Genomic DNA, 13434 nt, shown 5'->3' with positions numbered 1-13434 from the left:
TCAGATTTCAGAAATTATTGTAAAAAGCCATTCTGTTTAATTTTATTATGCTTTCTTTCTTTTTTCTTTATCTTTTGATCTATTGGGTACATTATTTTTTCCTCCTGTTTATACACATTATGAAGTTGTTTGTAAAATTTAGAGAAAAATGATCAAAAATTACGAATATCTATATTTAGCATGGCTGATTTTTTAAAAATAAACTTGGAAAATGAATGTCTTTATTTAGAAATGTTTAATTGTGTGAAGTTCTTGGTCAAACAAAACATGCTTCATGTACATTTTTCATCATGAAACACTTCTATATATTGAACACTCGGCTTGACTAGTCTTTATTTATCTGTTCTATAAATAATAGAAGGGATTGTGAAAAAGAAACAATGCAATAACAATAAGGTTTAACGTTGGAAACGTAAGACATTAATAACAGATTATTATGTTAGCCTCATAGAGACATTTGCTATGTTTAGGTTTGGAACGAGAATTCTGATTTCAGAAATAATTGTAAAAATCTCCGCTGTTTAATTTCATTTTTAACTTTCTTTTCTCTCTATCGTTTGATCTATTGGGCACATTACCCCCTCCCGTTTATGCACATTATGAAGTTGTTTAAATCATTTTCAGAACAATCGTTTGAAAATTACTATCAAAATCTAGAATGGCTAGGTTTTTTAATAAACTTGGAAATTAAATATCTATCCTTAGAACTGTTCAATGGCGTAAAATTCTTGGGTCAAACAAACATGCTACATGTACATGATTCATCATGAGACAATCCCATTGAACAGTCGGCTTGACTAGCAGAAATATGCCATTTTTTAACAATATGTTCTATTAGTGATAACGGGGAAAACCATACGGAAACTGAAGCAGATAATAGTTTTAAATCTGATCTGAACTCTGATGGGAAAAGTCATTTCTGAAAGTGATTCGTAAAAACAATAGCTTAGATTAAATAAAAACATTTAAACTAATCAGCCATAATATAAAAAAAAAATAAAAAGAGATGCTCAGTTTTGATTAGAATCGGCTTCGATAAAATTTATTGACAGCGCACGGTTTCTGATCGTTTGAACATATATAAGAATTATTGTACCCGTGTACTCAATCAAACAATTTCATTTATAGAATCAAATTATATGATAAGGTAATTTATCATTGGGGAAAAGTTCATATCAAGTTCCATCGGACGGGTTTGTAATCTAAATGTTTTACATTGCATGCACAATATTTGTAAATAAAATATTAAAAATTAAACTTGGCTCTTAACATATAATTTCAATAATAACCAAAAAAAAAAAAATAAATAAAAAAAGTGGGAAAGATGGGGGGTTGGGTACAAGAGAAAACCTTTTTGTGTTAATTTAAAGGGGCATGGTCACGATTTTGGTCAATTTTTTACTTAAACTGAAATTTTTACTTCAACATTCAAAATGTAAACAAACACTTTGTTTACATAGCGAAGAATTGTATGCTCTGTGACTCGCTTATATATCAACAAATGACACTCAAATGTTGGTTGCTTATCAAAACGCCTTACTGAAGCATTGTAAACATTAAAATCGAAAAAAAAAAATTGACCAAAATCGTGACCATGCCCCTTTAAGTCATGAGTACACAGTATGGCTCAATTGAATTCTATATGTATACTATTGTTTATAATTAGCATTACTGACGTAAAATTGTGACTTCCTTGTTGACGTTTCATGTTGTAAAAACAGAGAGAGAAAGACTCGGTGAAGTGGAGAAAGGGTGAACTACATGTGAACGAGACATGACAGCATGATGATACACATTTAAGAGTTGAGAACTTTTAAATATGACTTTTTATTCATTATTACCAAGGGTTTATTTATCCCCAAACAAAATTTGAATGAAAATAACATATTAAATACAGTTATCTTATTGTAAATATATTGTTTAAGTCTCGTGCTATGCATTTGATTACATTAGTTAAATATTCTGGCACAGGTTCTGTTTAAAACTGATATTTTTAATTTGCTAGTTTGATATAAACACAAATAAACACTTTTAGTCTTTGTTACAATAACTTTATCATATATTGGCATTTTATGTTCAGCCTTCAAAATGTAAACGAAACATTACATGAGCTTCGTTTGGATGACAAAGCATTGAGAGTTCAAAACTGGTTTTAACTTGTAAATTATTGGAAATATCTTAAAAAAGAATTAAAAACATAAATGATGATAAAATAAAATGATACAATTTTCATTTTAATCGTGACCCTGCCCCTAAAAAGTAACTCTAGATATTCATTATCGAAAAAAAAACTGCAAACAATTAAAACAATAAATAATTTTTGTAAAAACGGCATACATAACACAAATCATCAGCTTATAGCTAGTGGATATATCCACGATTTTAGCTTAATTTTTTTTCCTAATTTCATATTTCAAATTTTAATGTTTAAAAAGGGGTATAGCGCTATCCCCAGTTTTTCGCCTACAGCACTGTTTGAACGGAAAGTACCTGTTAAAAATTATAGATAGAGATACCTGTCACAATACCTATGTTCTGCTTTTATAATCTTATCTAAATAATCACTAATTTTTCATGAATTTAGGAAAACTGCATCAAGAAATGAAAATATAGAACTGCGTGTATACGAGTAAAGACAGCTGACAGTTGACATTCTGATAACTGCCAGCGAAATAGCAATTGTATGCACAATATTTGTACATAAAATATTAAAAATATGACTTGAATCTAAGTATATAGTTTCGATAATAACCAGAAAAAACTAAGAGTGGGGAAAGAGGGCACAAAACAGAACCTTTTTGTGTGAATTTAAGTCTTGAGTACACAGTATGGCTAAAGTGAATTCTATATGTTGACTATTTTTTATAATTAGCATTACTGACGTAAAATTATGACTTCCTTGTTGACGTTTCATGTTGTAAAAACAGAGGAAACATCGAGGGTCCCCCTTGAAAAATAGACCCTGTGAAGTGGAGAAAGGATGAACTACATGTGAACGAGACATGACAGCATGATGATATACATTTTAAATATTACTTTTTATTCATTCTTACCAAGGGTTTATTTATCCCCAAAGCAAAATTTGAGTGACAGACATATCAAAACCAGTTTTTGTTTGTTGGTAATCAATTTTCATTTCATATTTAATTTATTTGAAAATGGATTGTTTAAGTCTCATGCTCTGCTTTTGATAACATTTGTTAATTATTCTGGCACAAGTTCTGTTTAAAACAGATATTTTTATTGGCTATTTCATTATAAACACACATAAACAGTGTAAGTCTTAGTTACATTAACTTTATTATATATTAGCATTTAGATTCAGTCCTCAAAATGTAAACAAAACATTAAATGATCATCGTTCAGTTGACAAAGAATTGAGATCTTAATTGGTTTTATTACAAAGTTGCAAGTCGTTCAGTGCGCCGTATACAAATATTTATCGAACAAGAATTGTAAAATTCTATCGAGCATTCTATCATGCTACTAATTTCTTAATTTTTTAGATCAAAATTAACCAATATTACATGTAAATCATATCTGTAAAGATTGAAAATAAAAAAAATTATGTAATCTATCGAAGTTCTTAGGAACAAGGTAACATATTTACCTGTATATTGAATATATTAAATCGTATGCAGAGTGTATACCTGCTTAAACATTAACTTTTATGCAATAGATTTTTTTTGCATCATTGTTTACAGAAACAAAAGTATTTATGATATAATTTATATTTAATTAAAACCCGAGCTGTATTTTAATTGAACTCGTTATTTTCCAAGTGATATTTGATTTCAGGCTGAAATGTTCTCGGCAATCGGCTACGGTTTGTGGTAATGAAAACAATGTTTACAAATCGTACGCGGAATGTGTATCTGCGTAAATATCTATACTTGTATGTAATAATTCGTTTTTAATGCATCATTTTCTTATACAGAAAGAAATACATTTATGATAGATTTTATATTTACTTTAAACAAGAGTTGGATTTATATAACTGAACCCGCAATTTTTTGTATGATTTGATCTCCTGCTGAAATATTCGCGGCGATCGTCTAGGGTGTTCGGTAATGAAAACAATATTAACAATACAGAACATTTATTGATCATTTAAGCTCATAATTTTAGTTTAAAAAATTAATTGGTCATTTTTATGCATTCTATAAATGATGCAGCGATGATTAACAACTCGGCAATTGTTACTAAAAAAATTCCACGTAAATCTTTATTCGTAGGTGTTCTTTCTCAAAGTCTGCCATTATCAGTGTGTTCGTGTATCAGCCCTATCCTATCGTGCATGTATACTGCTCCATCGTGCGTTAATCCTATCTTACCGTGCCTGTATACTGTTCCATCGTGCGTTAATCCTTTCCTATCATGCGTGAATTCAATCCTATCGTTTATCTTGTAAAAGAACGGCACGAGTATTGTACCTGTCGCAATACATAGGTTCTGCTTATAATCTTAATAATCACTGATTTTTCATAAATTCGGGAAAACTACATCGAGAAATGAAAACATAGAACTGCGCGTATAAAGACAGTTGATATTCTGTTAACAGCAAGCAAAAGAAAATGTAAATACATACAAAACAAGAGCAGAGAAAAAATTAAAGCAATAAGACGTGTGTGGAGTAAGAGGTAAAATATAGCTTACCAATCGTCATTTTTCTTTTTATACAGATAACGCCAGTTTACATCTCTATTAGTGACATCTTATCAAAATATCTAAAAAAAAAAAGCATTTTCACAGTCAGGTACGTATTACATGAGTGTACCCGTATAGTGCTTTATAACGTGATAATGTAAGTTTATACTAGGCTTTCACATTGTTCTTTTTACATATGTTATTAAGTTAATATAATCTATTTTTAATCATTTATTTTCAGGTTTAATATTAAAAATCGAAAATCCTATGAAAGTATCCAACTTAAGGTAGTCCTATACTCGGCACTAAATGGGCTCAATCATTAAAAGCTTAGCTTTAAATGATAAATATACATTCTAGCAATACATATACAAAAGAAAATATGTATGTTTACATGCTAGTTTGTTTGTTATCACCTCTCAGACGGGTGTACCCCCTTGCGAAAATTATTGACAATTATGAAATTTGGCAGACGTTCGTTTTTCCTAAAAATGATTACCAATTTTGGGAAAATTAGAACTGAACATACAAAATAGAGTATAAATATTTATTTAAGCCATATCTCATCAATAATTTTGCGCAAGTTTTTGTAAGTAAGTACGCTTTATGGACCTGATGTATCAAAAAGGAATACAAAAAATGCAACGCTAGTATCGCGTTTGGTAATTTTTTTACTATTTTATGGACTCAAACTTAAATTCATGGTGTTTATTCTATAGATTGACATCTTAGAAAAAAGATTTGGTAAAATAAATCATATGTTGACGGATTACTTTTCACGCTATAAGCTCTAAACCAAGTAGACCCTGACGAAAAAATCCGTAAAAATCACATTTTGCTACAGTTTTCTGCCTAGATCTGTCAACAATGTCAGATATCATTTAAACATTAATTAGTTGACAATTGATTAAATTTGAAATAGCTTCTGTCTCTAAATTTAAACCGGTTTTAGTAAAAGGAAAAGAAAAATTCGGGAGGGGGGGGGGGTCAAAACAAAGAAGATATAAGCATACCTGAGATCCTGGTTAATCAGCAACTTCGTTTTTCATTTTACTTTAACAGAATCGAGTTTCTCAACATTAATCATTTCTATCTCTCATAGAATACATATATTACCGTTCTAATTGCTTATTATTGCCATTGTTTACAACAGCGATGTAGAGCAAAATCAATACCGGGTATCTAAAACGCTTTGTAAAAGTCGAACCAATATTGTAAAATCCGTATTATGACGTAGTGCGATACTCGGACTACTTTAAGTGTGCAACTTTAAATTTCATATTTGGATGTAACAGTGAAAGCAAACATCTATAACTCCTCTAATGTTCCAAGTAAAAAAGAACAACACACTTTTCTGATACCCAGTAATTGTACTAATATTGACAAATCAAAAAGAAAGTAATTCTTACTTCTAACGAAATATCGTTTTCCATTCTTTACAGAATATTGTTCGTCTTGGAGACAGCGACCTCTTTTCTTTAATCAGGAAGAAAAATCATGCAAATAGTAAAAAGGTAATTCAAAAGCTGTAGTAGTTACATTGTCCAAAGCATTCATAAAATCTTACGTGGACTATTATGATTACGATGTACAGTTAGCACAAACAATGACCCCATCGCACCAACATTAATATTAGTATCAACGAAAGGAATTCATAATACGAAATGTATGAATTTATAAATCAATTGTTGTAAAGTAAAGAAAGTCCAGTTTCAAAGCACAGTAGGAAAACAACTTTGATAAAATACAAGAAAAAGCAGAGTAATATTTCATGAAAAATACTTACTAAGATAAAACCATTCTGTTTATCCGTGAATGTTTTCAACCAAATTGAGACAGTTGAATCCCGGAAAGATTGGATTTGCAATGGAAAATAAACGTGTGCCAGACAGATCAAAGACGTAATGATAAGATAATGAATCACCAAAATTCATTTGATCAAAGTATTCTTGCTGCGTATTTATTGCTGGATAAGATATTTATAAATTGAGCTTTATTCAATTGCAAAGAATAGCTAGGCAAAAGGCAAAGAGTGAATTTTAAAAAAAAAATTGAAGATGTTTTGTTGTAAATTGCAAGTAGAGAACCAAGTGATTATTATCTAGCGCACAGTTGTACCATAGCTTGGCGAGTTTTCTTTTGTTGAAAGTGTGGGTTATATGTACATACCCCACACTTTTTTTTAAACTCCATCCACTATCTCAAGTAAAAGCAACATCAACAAAGTTGTTCTTTAGCACGTCCATAACACTCAACAGTAAGGGGTTCTTTCAGATCAAAATTGCCAAAACTCAACACTGATAAATGACTCGACTTACTTAGTTCGTCGTATAAATCTCATTTTTAGCTCGAGACAAAGCAATATCGGCAATGGCTTTGTCAGAAAGACCCTATTTTAATATTCCTCTCCATGTTTGCGGACAAGTACAGAAACGCGTGAAATGAAATAGGGGTATCCTGTTTAAGGGTTTCATAGAAAGTCAATCACGTGATAGGAAAGCGTTTGAATAGAAAACTTGTTTTGTGGACAGAGTGAATAGCGGTAGCCAATCGAATTTGACATTAACCGTTCACGGTTTCGCGACATGCATTTCTCAAAAAATTTTTTTTTTTTGCTTATTGATTGATTTTGTTTAAAATATATATGTACATGTACATGATTTTTCAGCAACTTTAAAAAAACATACATTGATACAGAGTATCAAATAAGATTTTGAAAAACTAATAACCTTCATCAATTTAAATTTAATTTCAATTATTTAAACAGAAGCATTGCACAATTTAGGGTTCGTACAAATAATATTGTTTTAATAAATTTAATTCTTTGGAGCAAATATCGATACTAGAAGTCGGAAAATGAATGAATATGAAATAAAAATATAACAATGAGAAGTCGATCTATTCATTATAACTATGATTTAAAAAAAAATGAAGACTGATAAATGTTTGTCGGGGATAGAAAGTCATTTTGGAAATTCACGAAGTACATTGTACTTAGTCTGTATTTAAAGATCAGCGCATTGACACCGTATTGTTTAGAGGCAAGTGCACTCCCGATATTACTGTAATAATAAGATATAATGTATATGGTACAAGTAACTTACCCCATATAATATTGCTGATTATGTGCAGATACCCGATGGGTGTGGTCATAACGACACTCGGGAGCTACGCTCCCTCGTGTCATTATGACCACGCCCATCGGGTATCTGCACATAACCAACAATATTATATGGGGTAACTACTACACACTACACAGCCATTTGTTACATTGTTAATGCATTTATATATCATGTTTTTAATCATCAAATATCTGTTATGTCTCATGGATGTTTTCATGTGTTTTTATGCAAAATATGTCAATAGTATTTGAAAGAACATATATGTGCATTCTTGATTGCATGAAAATGCCTCAAAATGTGTTAACATGTAACCTATTAAAATATTGTATGAATATGTTGATTGAGTTTTATTCATAGCTTTAAAATACCCCCATTTTGTAATCTAATGCCTTTCGAAATAAACAACAAAGTTAACTTTAACTTCATATGTCTTGTTGTATTTCATCATATAGTTAATACATAAACTGTTAGTACAGAAATTACAATTAATAGAAGTTTCTAATATAAGACTTCCTCTTGAGTGAGTTGATGGACCGAAATGGGAGTATGCATGTTCTAGAAGCTTTAGGAAGAAAGATATACTTAAAACAAAAACTCAAAATTTAAGACGGACTTTCATAAAAAAGTTGTGCTTTAACTTAGAATTTCTTCATTATTTATTCTATGGAATATTTAGCAAAGTTTGCAAAAAAAATGACATAGATTTCCTCTAGAAAGAACAAAAACCAAGTCATTTTTTAGATGAGTTGTAACTGAAAGAAGGCCCAAACTGCAGTTAGACTTCCTGGGCCCTGACACATATCGCGTCAGGAACCCGCAACCAGACCAAGTTCGTGAAGAAGGCAAGGGACTTTCCAAAATTTACAAATCTCGTATCCTCGCCCCACACCGTGATATGAAGAAACTGTGTGGGCACTGAAAGATTTGTAAGATAAAACTTCATTGTGTCAAAATAATTAAAAACCAGAAATTGTTTATTCTACAGATAAAATGAAAGTTGAACCAGAAGAACATTGTGTGATTATCAAAGACTAAGTGTGTGTGTGGGGGGGGGGTGTTATTTTTGAAAACATCGAAACTGTAGACGATCCATGTAGATGTATGATTCGTTTTGCAATGCTCATGCTTAGCCTTAAGAAAACATTTTATCTGCTATTTTGTTGATCTATTATTATCCATAATATTTTGAAATTAAGTGAGCCTTCAGAGGCATTTGTTTTGTTTAAGATTCGAAACGAGAGTTCAGATTTCAGAAATAATTGTAAAAATCTGCGCTGTTTAATTCCATTATGCTTTCTTTAATTTTTCTTTATCTTTTGATCAACTGGGTACATTGTATTATACATATTATGAAGTTGTTGGTAATGATTTCAAGAAAAACCATCAATTATTACTAATATTATCTATATTTAGCATGGCTAAGTTTTTAAAATAAACTTGGAAATTGAATGTCTTTATTTAGAAGTATTCAACTGTGTGATATTCTCGGGTCAAACAAACATGCTACATCTACATGTACATTATTCATCATGAAACAATCCTGTTGAACAATCGGCTTGACTAGTCTTTATCCATCTGTTCTATAAATAATAAAGGGGAAAACCGTACGAAAATATAAAGCAGGTCTGATCTCTGGTGGGAAAGTCATTTCTAAAAGTAAATCATATGAAGAAAACCAAGGTGTAAAACTGATTTGATTGATAAAACATATGTAAACAAACAGTTCTGAAGGCCAAGGCTTATTTTACCCCCCCCCCCCCCCCCGGAAAAAATTACCTCCATATCTTGTTTTTGTTCATCATTTGAAAAGCTTATTTTAAGTTCATTTGGATCAATTCTTTGAAATTATTGAAACGTTAAGAATATGAATTGGAACGTCTAATCCACGGCCCGGCGTCATAACTGGATACATATTGACCTCGGTTTACAACGCTTATTATGTAGGCCCTTTAAACATCTTAGTTTTTTTAAAAATTGATAACATCCTATCAGTCCAGGTTGTTAAAATCTTTGACAGCATTTAAAGGGAAAATACAATTGACCATTATCAGCTGTAATCGTCACCACACCCTTTTAACACCTGCAGTAAGTGATCGGAGAGGAACGGTTACTTTTATTTATTCATAGGAACATTTACATGAATAGAACAGGAAATTTCTTTGTTCAAAAATAGAAAAAATACTACTAACATCTAAAAAAAAATTGATGACTTCATTTATAGTATTAAATGTTAAGTAGTTTAAATTCAAATTATAAACAACGAAAGTCATGTTATTTTCATTTAAATCTTTCAATACTTTTCATTCTAATGCAATAAGATTGGTATGCGAATAGTAATTTTATTGAAAAATGAAAATACTTAAACATTATGAGAAGCAAAAAAATAGGTCAAAATTAATATAAAAAAAAGAATTTTTTACTTTGCTCAATGGGTACTTACGTCACTAAGAGTTTTTATTTGTCCACATGTATCTACATATATAGCTTTAGTCGATAATGAATAATACAATATGACTTTCAATGAAAGAATTGTAACTTTAAAGGCATTTAGAGAAAATAGACAGATTTAAGGATAGTTAGCAGTCTTCGTTATAAGGAACATGCGTCACTTTCTTTTTTATAATCACTATGAAAACAATAAAATAAAATCATATTGAACATTAATTCTTTTTTTTACATTTTACTGCATACATAGGTACTTTACATGTAAAAGCAAAACATGAATATTATACGTCGTATATGTATTTTTAATTTAAAAAACCCCCCGATTCCAAAAGTAAAGCTATTCAAATATAAGATAGACACATATTCCCCCCCCCCCCCAATGTTACAATCCTCAAACCAAAGTTTGCTGCAAAAGATTATTAGATGATCGTAATGAGGACATTTAAAAGGAATGATGTTGTTGCTGAGTATAGAGAAGTTATATACAGATAGGATAAAGAGAAAACCATATGAGTACTTCGATCATTTATTATGTTGTTAAATATTCCATTAGATACATTGCAATCTTTGCAGATGATGAAAAATGAATTATAAGTGTAACATCATACAATTTAATTCTAGATAAAGTCTTCGCCGGGTCCCATTCTTAACAGAATATCTAAACCAAACACATATCATACCCTATATTCACCGCCCTATATATAAAAAATGAAGTCATTATTGTTCTAAGTAGTTCTAAGGTTACAATCGGCCCACAAAAAATAAAAAAAATCTCAGTTTTATTTATTTCGTTGATGCCTTTGACCCAGTATTGTTTATAATTAAGACGCAAATACTGTATAAGCATAGAATTGGAAGCCCATTTATTAAAAAATATTTATATATTAATGAGTTTATATTTTGCTACACTAAATGCTATTTTATTGTGAAAAGTTGAATGTTTATATAAACTTTAGCGTTGTTTTGTAAGATATTCCAATAGATCACACAAAGTAAAAATTAATCATCTTATCGTAAAATTATCGTAAAATTCCCAAACACAGAAAATATATAGATGTCTTTGCTGCGTAGGTAATCCTTACCCAGGAATTTTGTTTACCAAACGTTTATCCTGTTTAACAAACATGTTTTCAAATTATTTCATCGTGCAGGAATTTGGCACATTTCTCTATCGTTTAAGGAGCGAAACTATTCATCATAACAATCTAAAAATAATTAGATAATGATACCTGGCCTCCAATGAATAAATAAAAATGTTAAAAGTTTTTTATTATGATTTTTCTTGGGATTGGAAAATATAATGTCATCTCCAATTTTTTGAAACTCTACTTTTGTGGAATGTGAAGGCACGACAATGATCAACAATCCTTCCACCTTCCCCTCCCTCCCAAACCAAAATTTTTCTTATTAACATGATTTAACTGTACTGTTGATGTACTTATGTTAAATAATACAAATGTATGTTATATTAAATATTATCAAGTCTACTTCATTGAATATCTTCAAAGAATGAATTGATTAGTGCATGCTCATGGCTTTACAGACAATGAATTTTTTATGCTATTTTTCCCTAAAGCTGACGCAGATAAAAAAAAATGAAGCATAAGAAACAATTTTATATATTTTGTTTGTATATTTTTCAATGAAACGTTATATACATAGTAATGTAGAATTTTATGTGGAAACTTCATTCCAGTTATTATAATACCATTCAATAACGTTTTTAGAGAGAAAAATCCTCACTGCTGGAAAAGCAGCCTCCTTGAAACTCAATTAATTTGATATAAACTTTTATAGGTCGATGGTGACCGTCATGCTCCATTAAAGTCTTCGTACAGGACAACCCGTCATTTAAATATAGTTGTCTACGTATCTGTCTATATTTAGCGATGTCGCTATGTGTTTGTCTCTCTCTCGCATTGTGGGAATATTTCTGCGGCTCTGTATAGCTTTCTTTCCTAAAGTCTTAAGAATATTGATTTTCCGCATCTTAAAAAGATGACATGTTAAAAAAAAATTCATACGCTGGAAAATTGCTCTGGAATTGAAATTAATCAAAGGGTATGGAAGTAAAGTGAGTTTGATTCGGTATTATCATTTTTTTAATAGAATATAAATTGCTAATCAATTTTCTTATGAATCTTCTGTAAAATTTGAAATTATGGGAATTCACTATTCATAGGATTTCATCTTCTGACACAGCTATTTTAATTTCCTTTTCAAAATGCTAAGAAAACACCTTAAATGTATCAACACCAGATGTCAGAATCTATAAAAATCTAGTCGCTTACCATTTATTTAAGTATCTGCTCTTCTGCTCAGGTGAATATTTTAGAGGATGTTACTGAATTTAATGAGGTTTATTTTTAATCTCGGCCGGTAATATACTGTCCTTCATTTAAGTTAAGTTTTATAAGGAAAAGGGGGATATCATGGACGTTTATGTAAAACATTGATTTAATTTTGAAAAAATCGCTTGTCGGAAAGGCATTGAGCTAGAAGTTACGATAGTCCATGCAAACTGTGCTGACGGAAAAATGATTTTTTCCTTCCATGACGACTTCAGTGCTGTGATAGAGGTGCATACGACCCATCTCATCATCTTATGAAAAATATTGTCATGGTGCCAATTTTACTAGAGTGATACAAAGGAGCAAAAACTATGCTTTGATGTTTAAGATATAAAATTATACATAAAACGTAAGGCCTGAAAATGCTGTTTAAAAAATGATTTTGCACTCGTCAATAATAGATAGAAAAAAAGATCCTTTGACCGATTTTGAATTTTTAAATATCCCATCCACTCGAGTATTATTTGCCGGGCGCATGGCGTAAGCAGTGGCCAGACTATGGCTAGGGTTTGCCGTTTACCGGATGTTTAGTCGGCCAGTGTCAATTTACATCTGATATATCAAAACATTACAAGGTTATCTTGTTATTTGTAACGTTCTTAATACTTCATTTGAAATATTGCTGCGCAGCGGAATACTTGTACATTGTTTACATTAATTCTATAATTAGAAATCCTTTTTTAAGCTAAATCACTGTACATATTTTGTGGGAATTGTTTAGTAGCGTGTTCAACAGTAAATTGAAACTGGAGTATTGAATATCTGACCCTCCTTCGATTTTTTTATTTTTACAATTTCAATATGAAAAATATGCTTATAAACTCATTTAATTTAATATTGAGGACTCTGTGTGTCTAATAAATAAGTTT

The sequence above is a fragment of the Magallana gigas genome, chromosome 9, assembly GCF_963853765.1.
Source record: "Magallana gigas chromosome 9, xbMagGiga1.1, whole genome shotgun sequence".
In the NCBI taxonomy this organism is placed as follows: Eukaryota; Metazoa; Mollusca; class Bivalvia; order Ostreida; family Ostreidae; genus Magallana; species Magallana gigas.
This window is presented reverse-complemented; position numbering follows the sequence as displayed.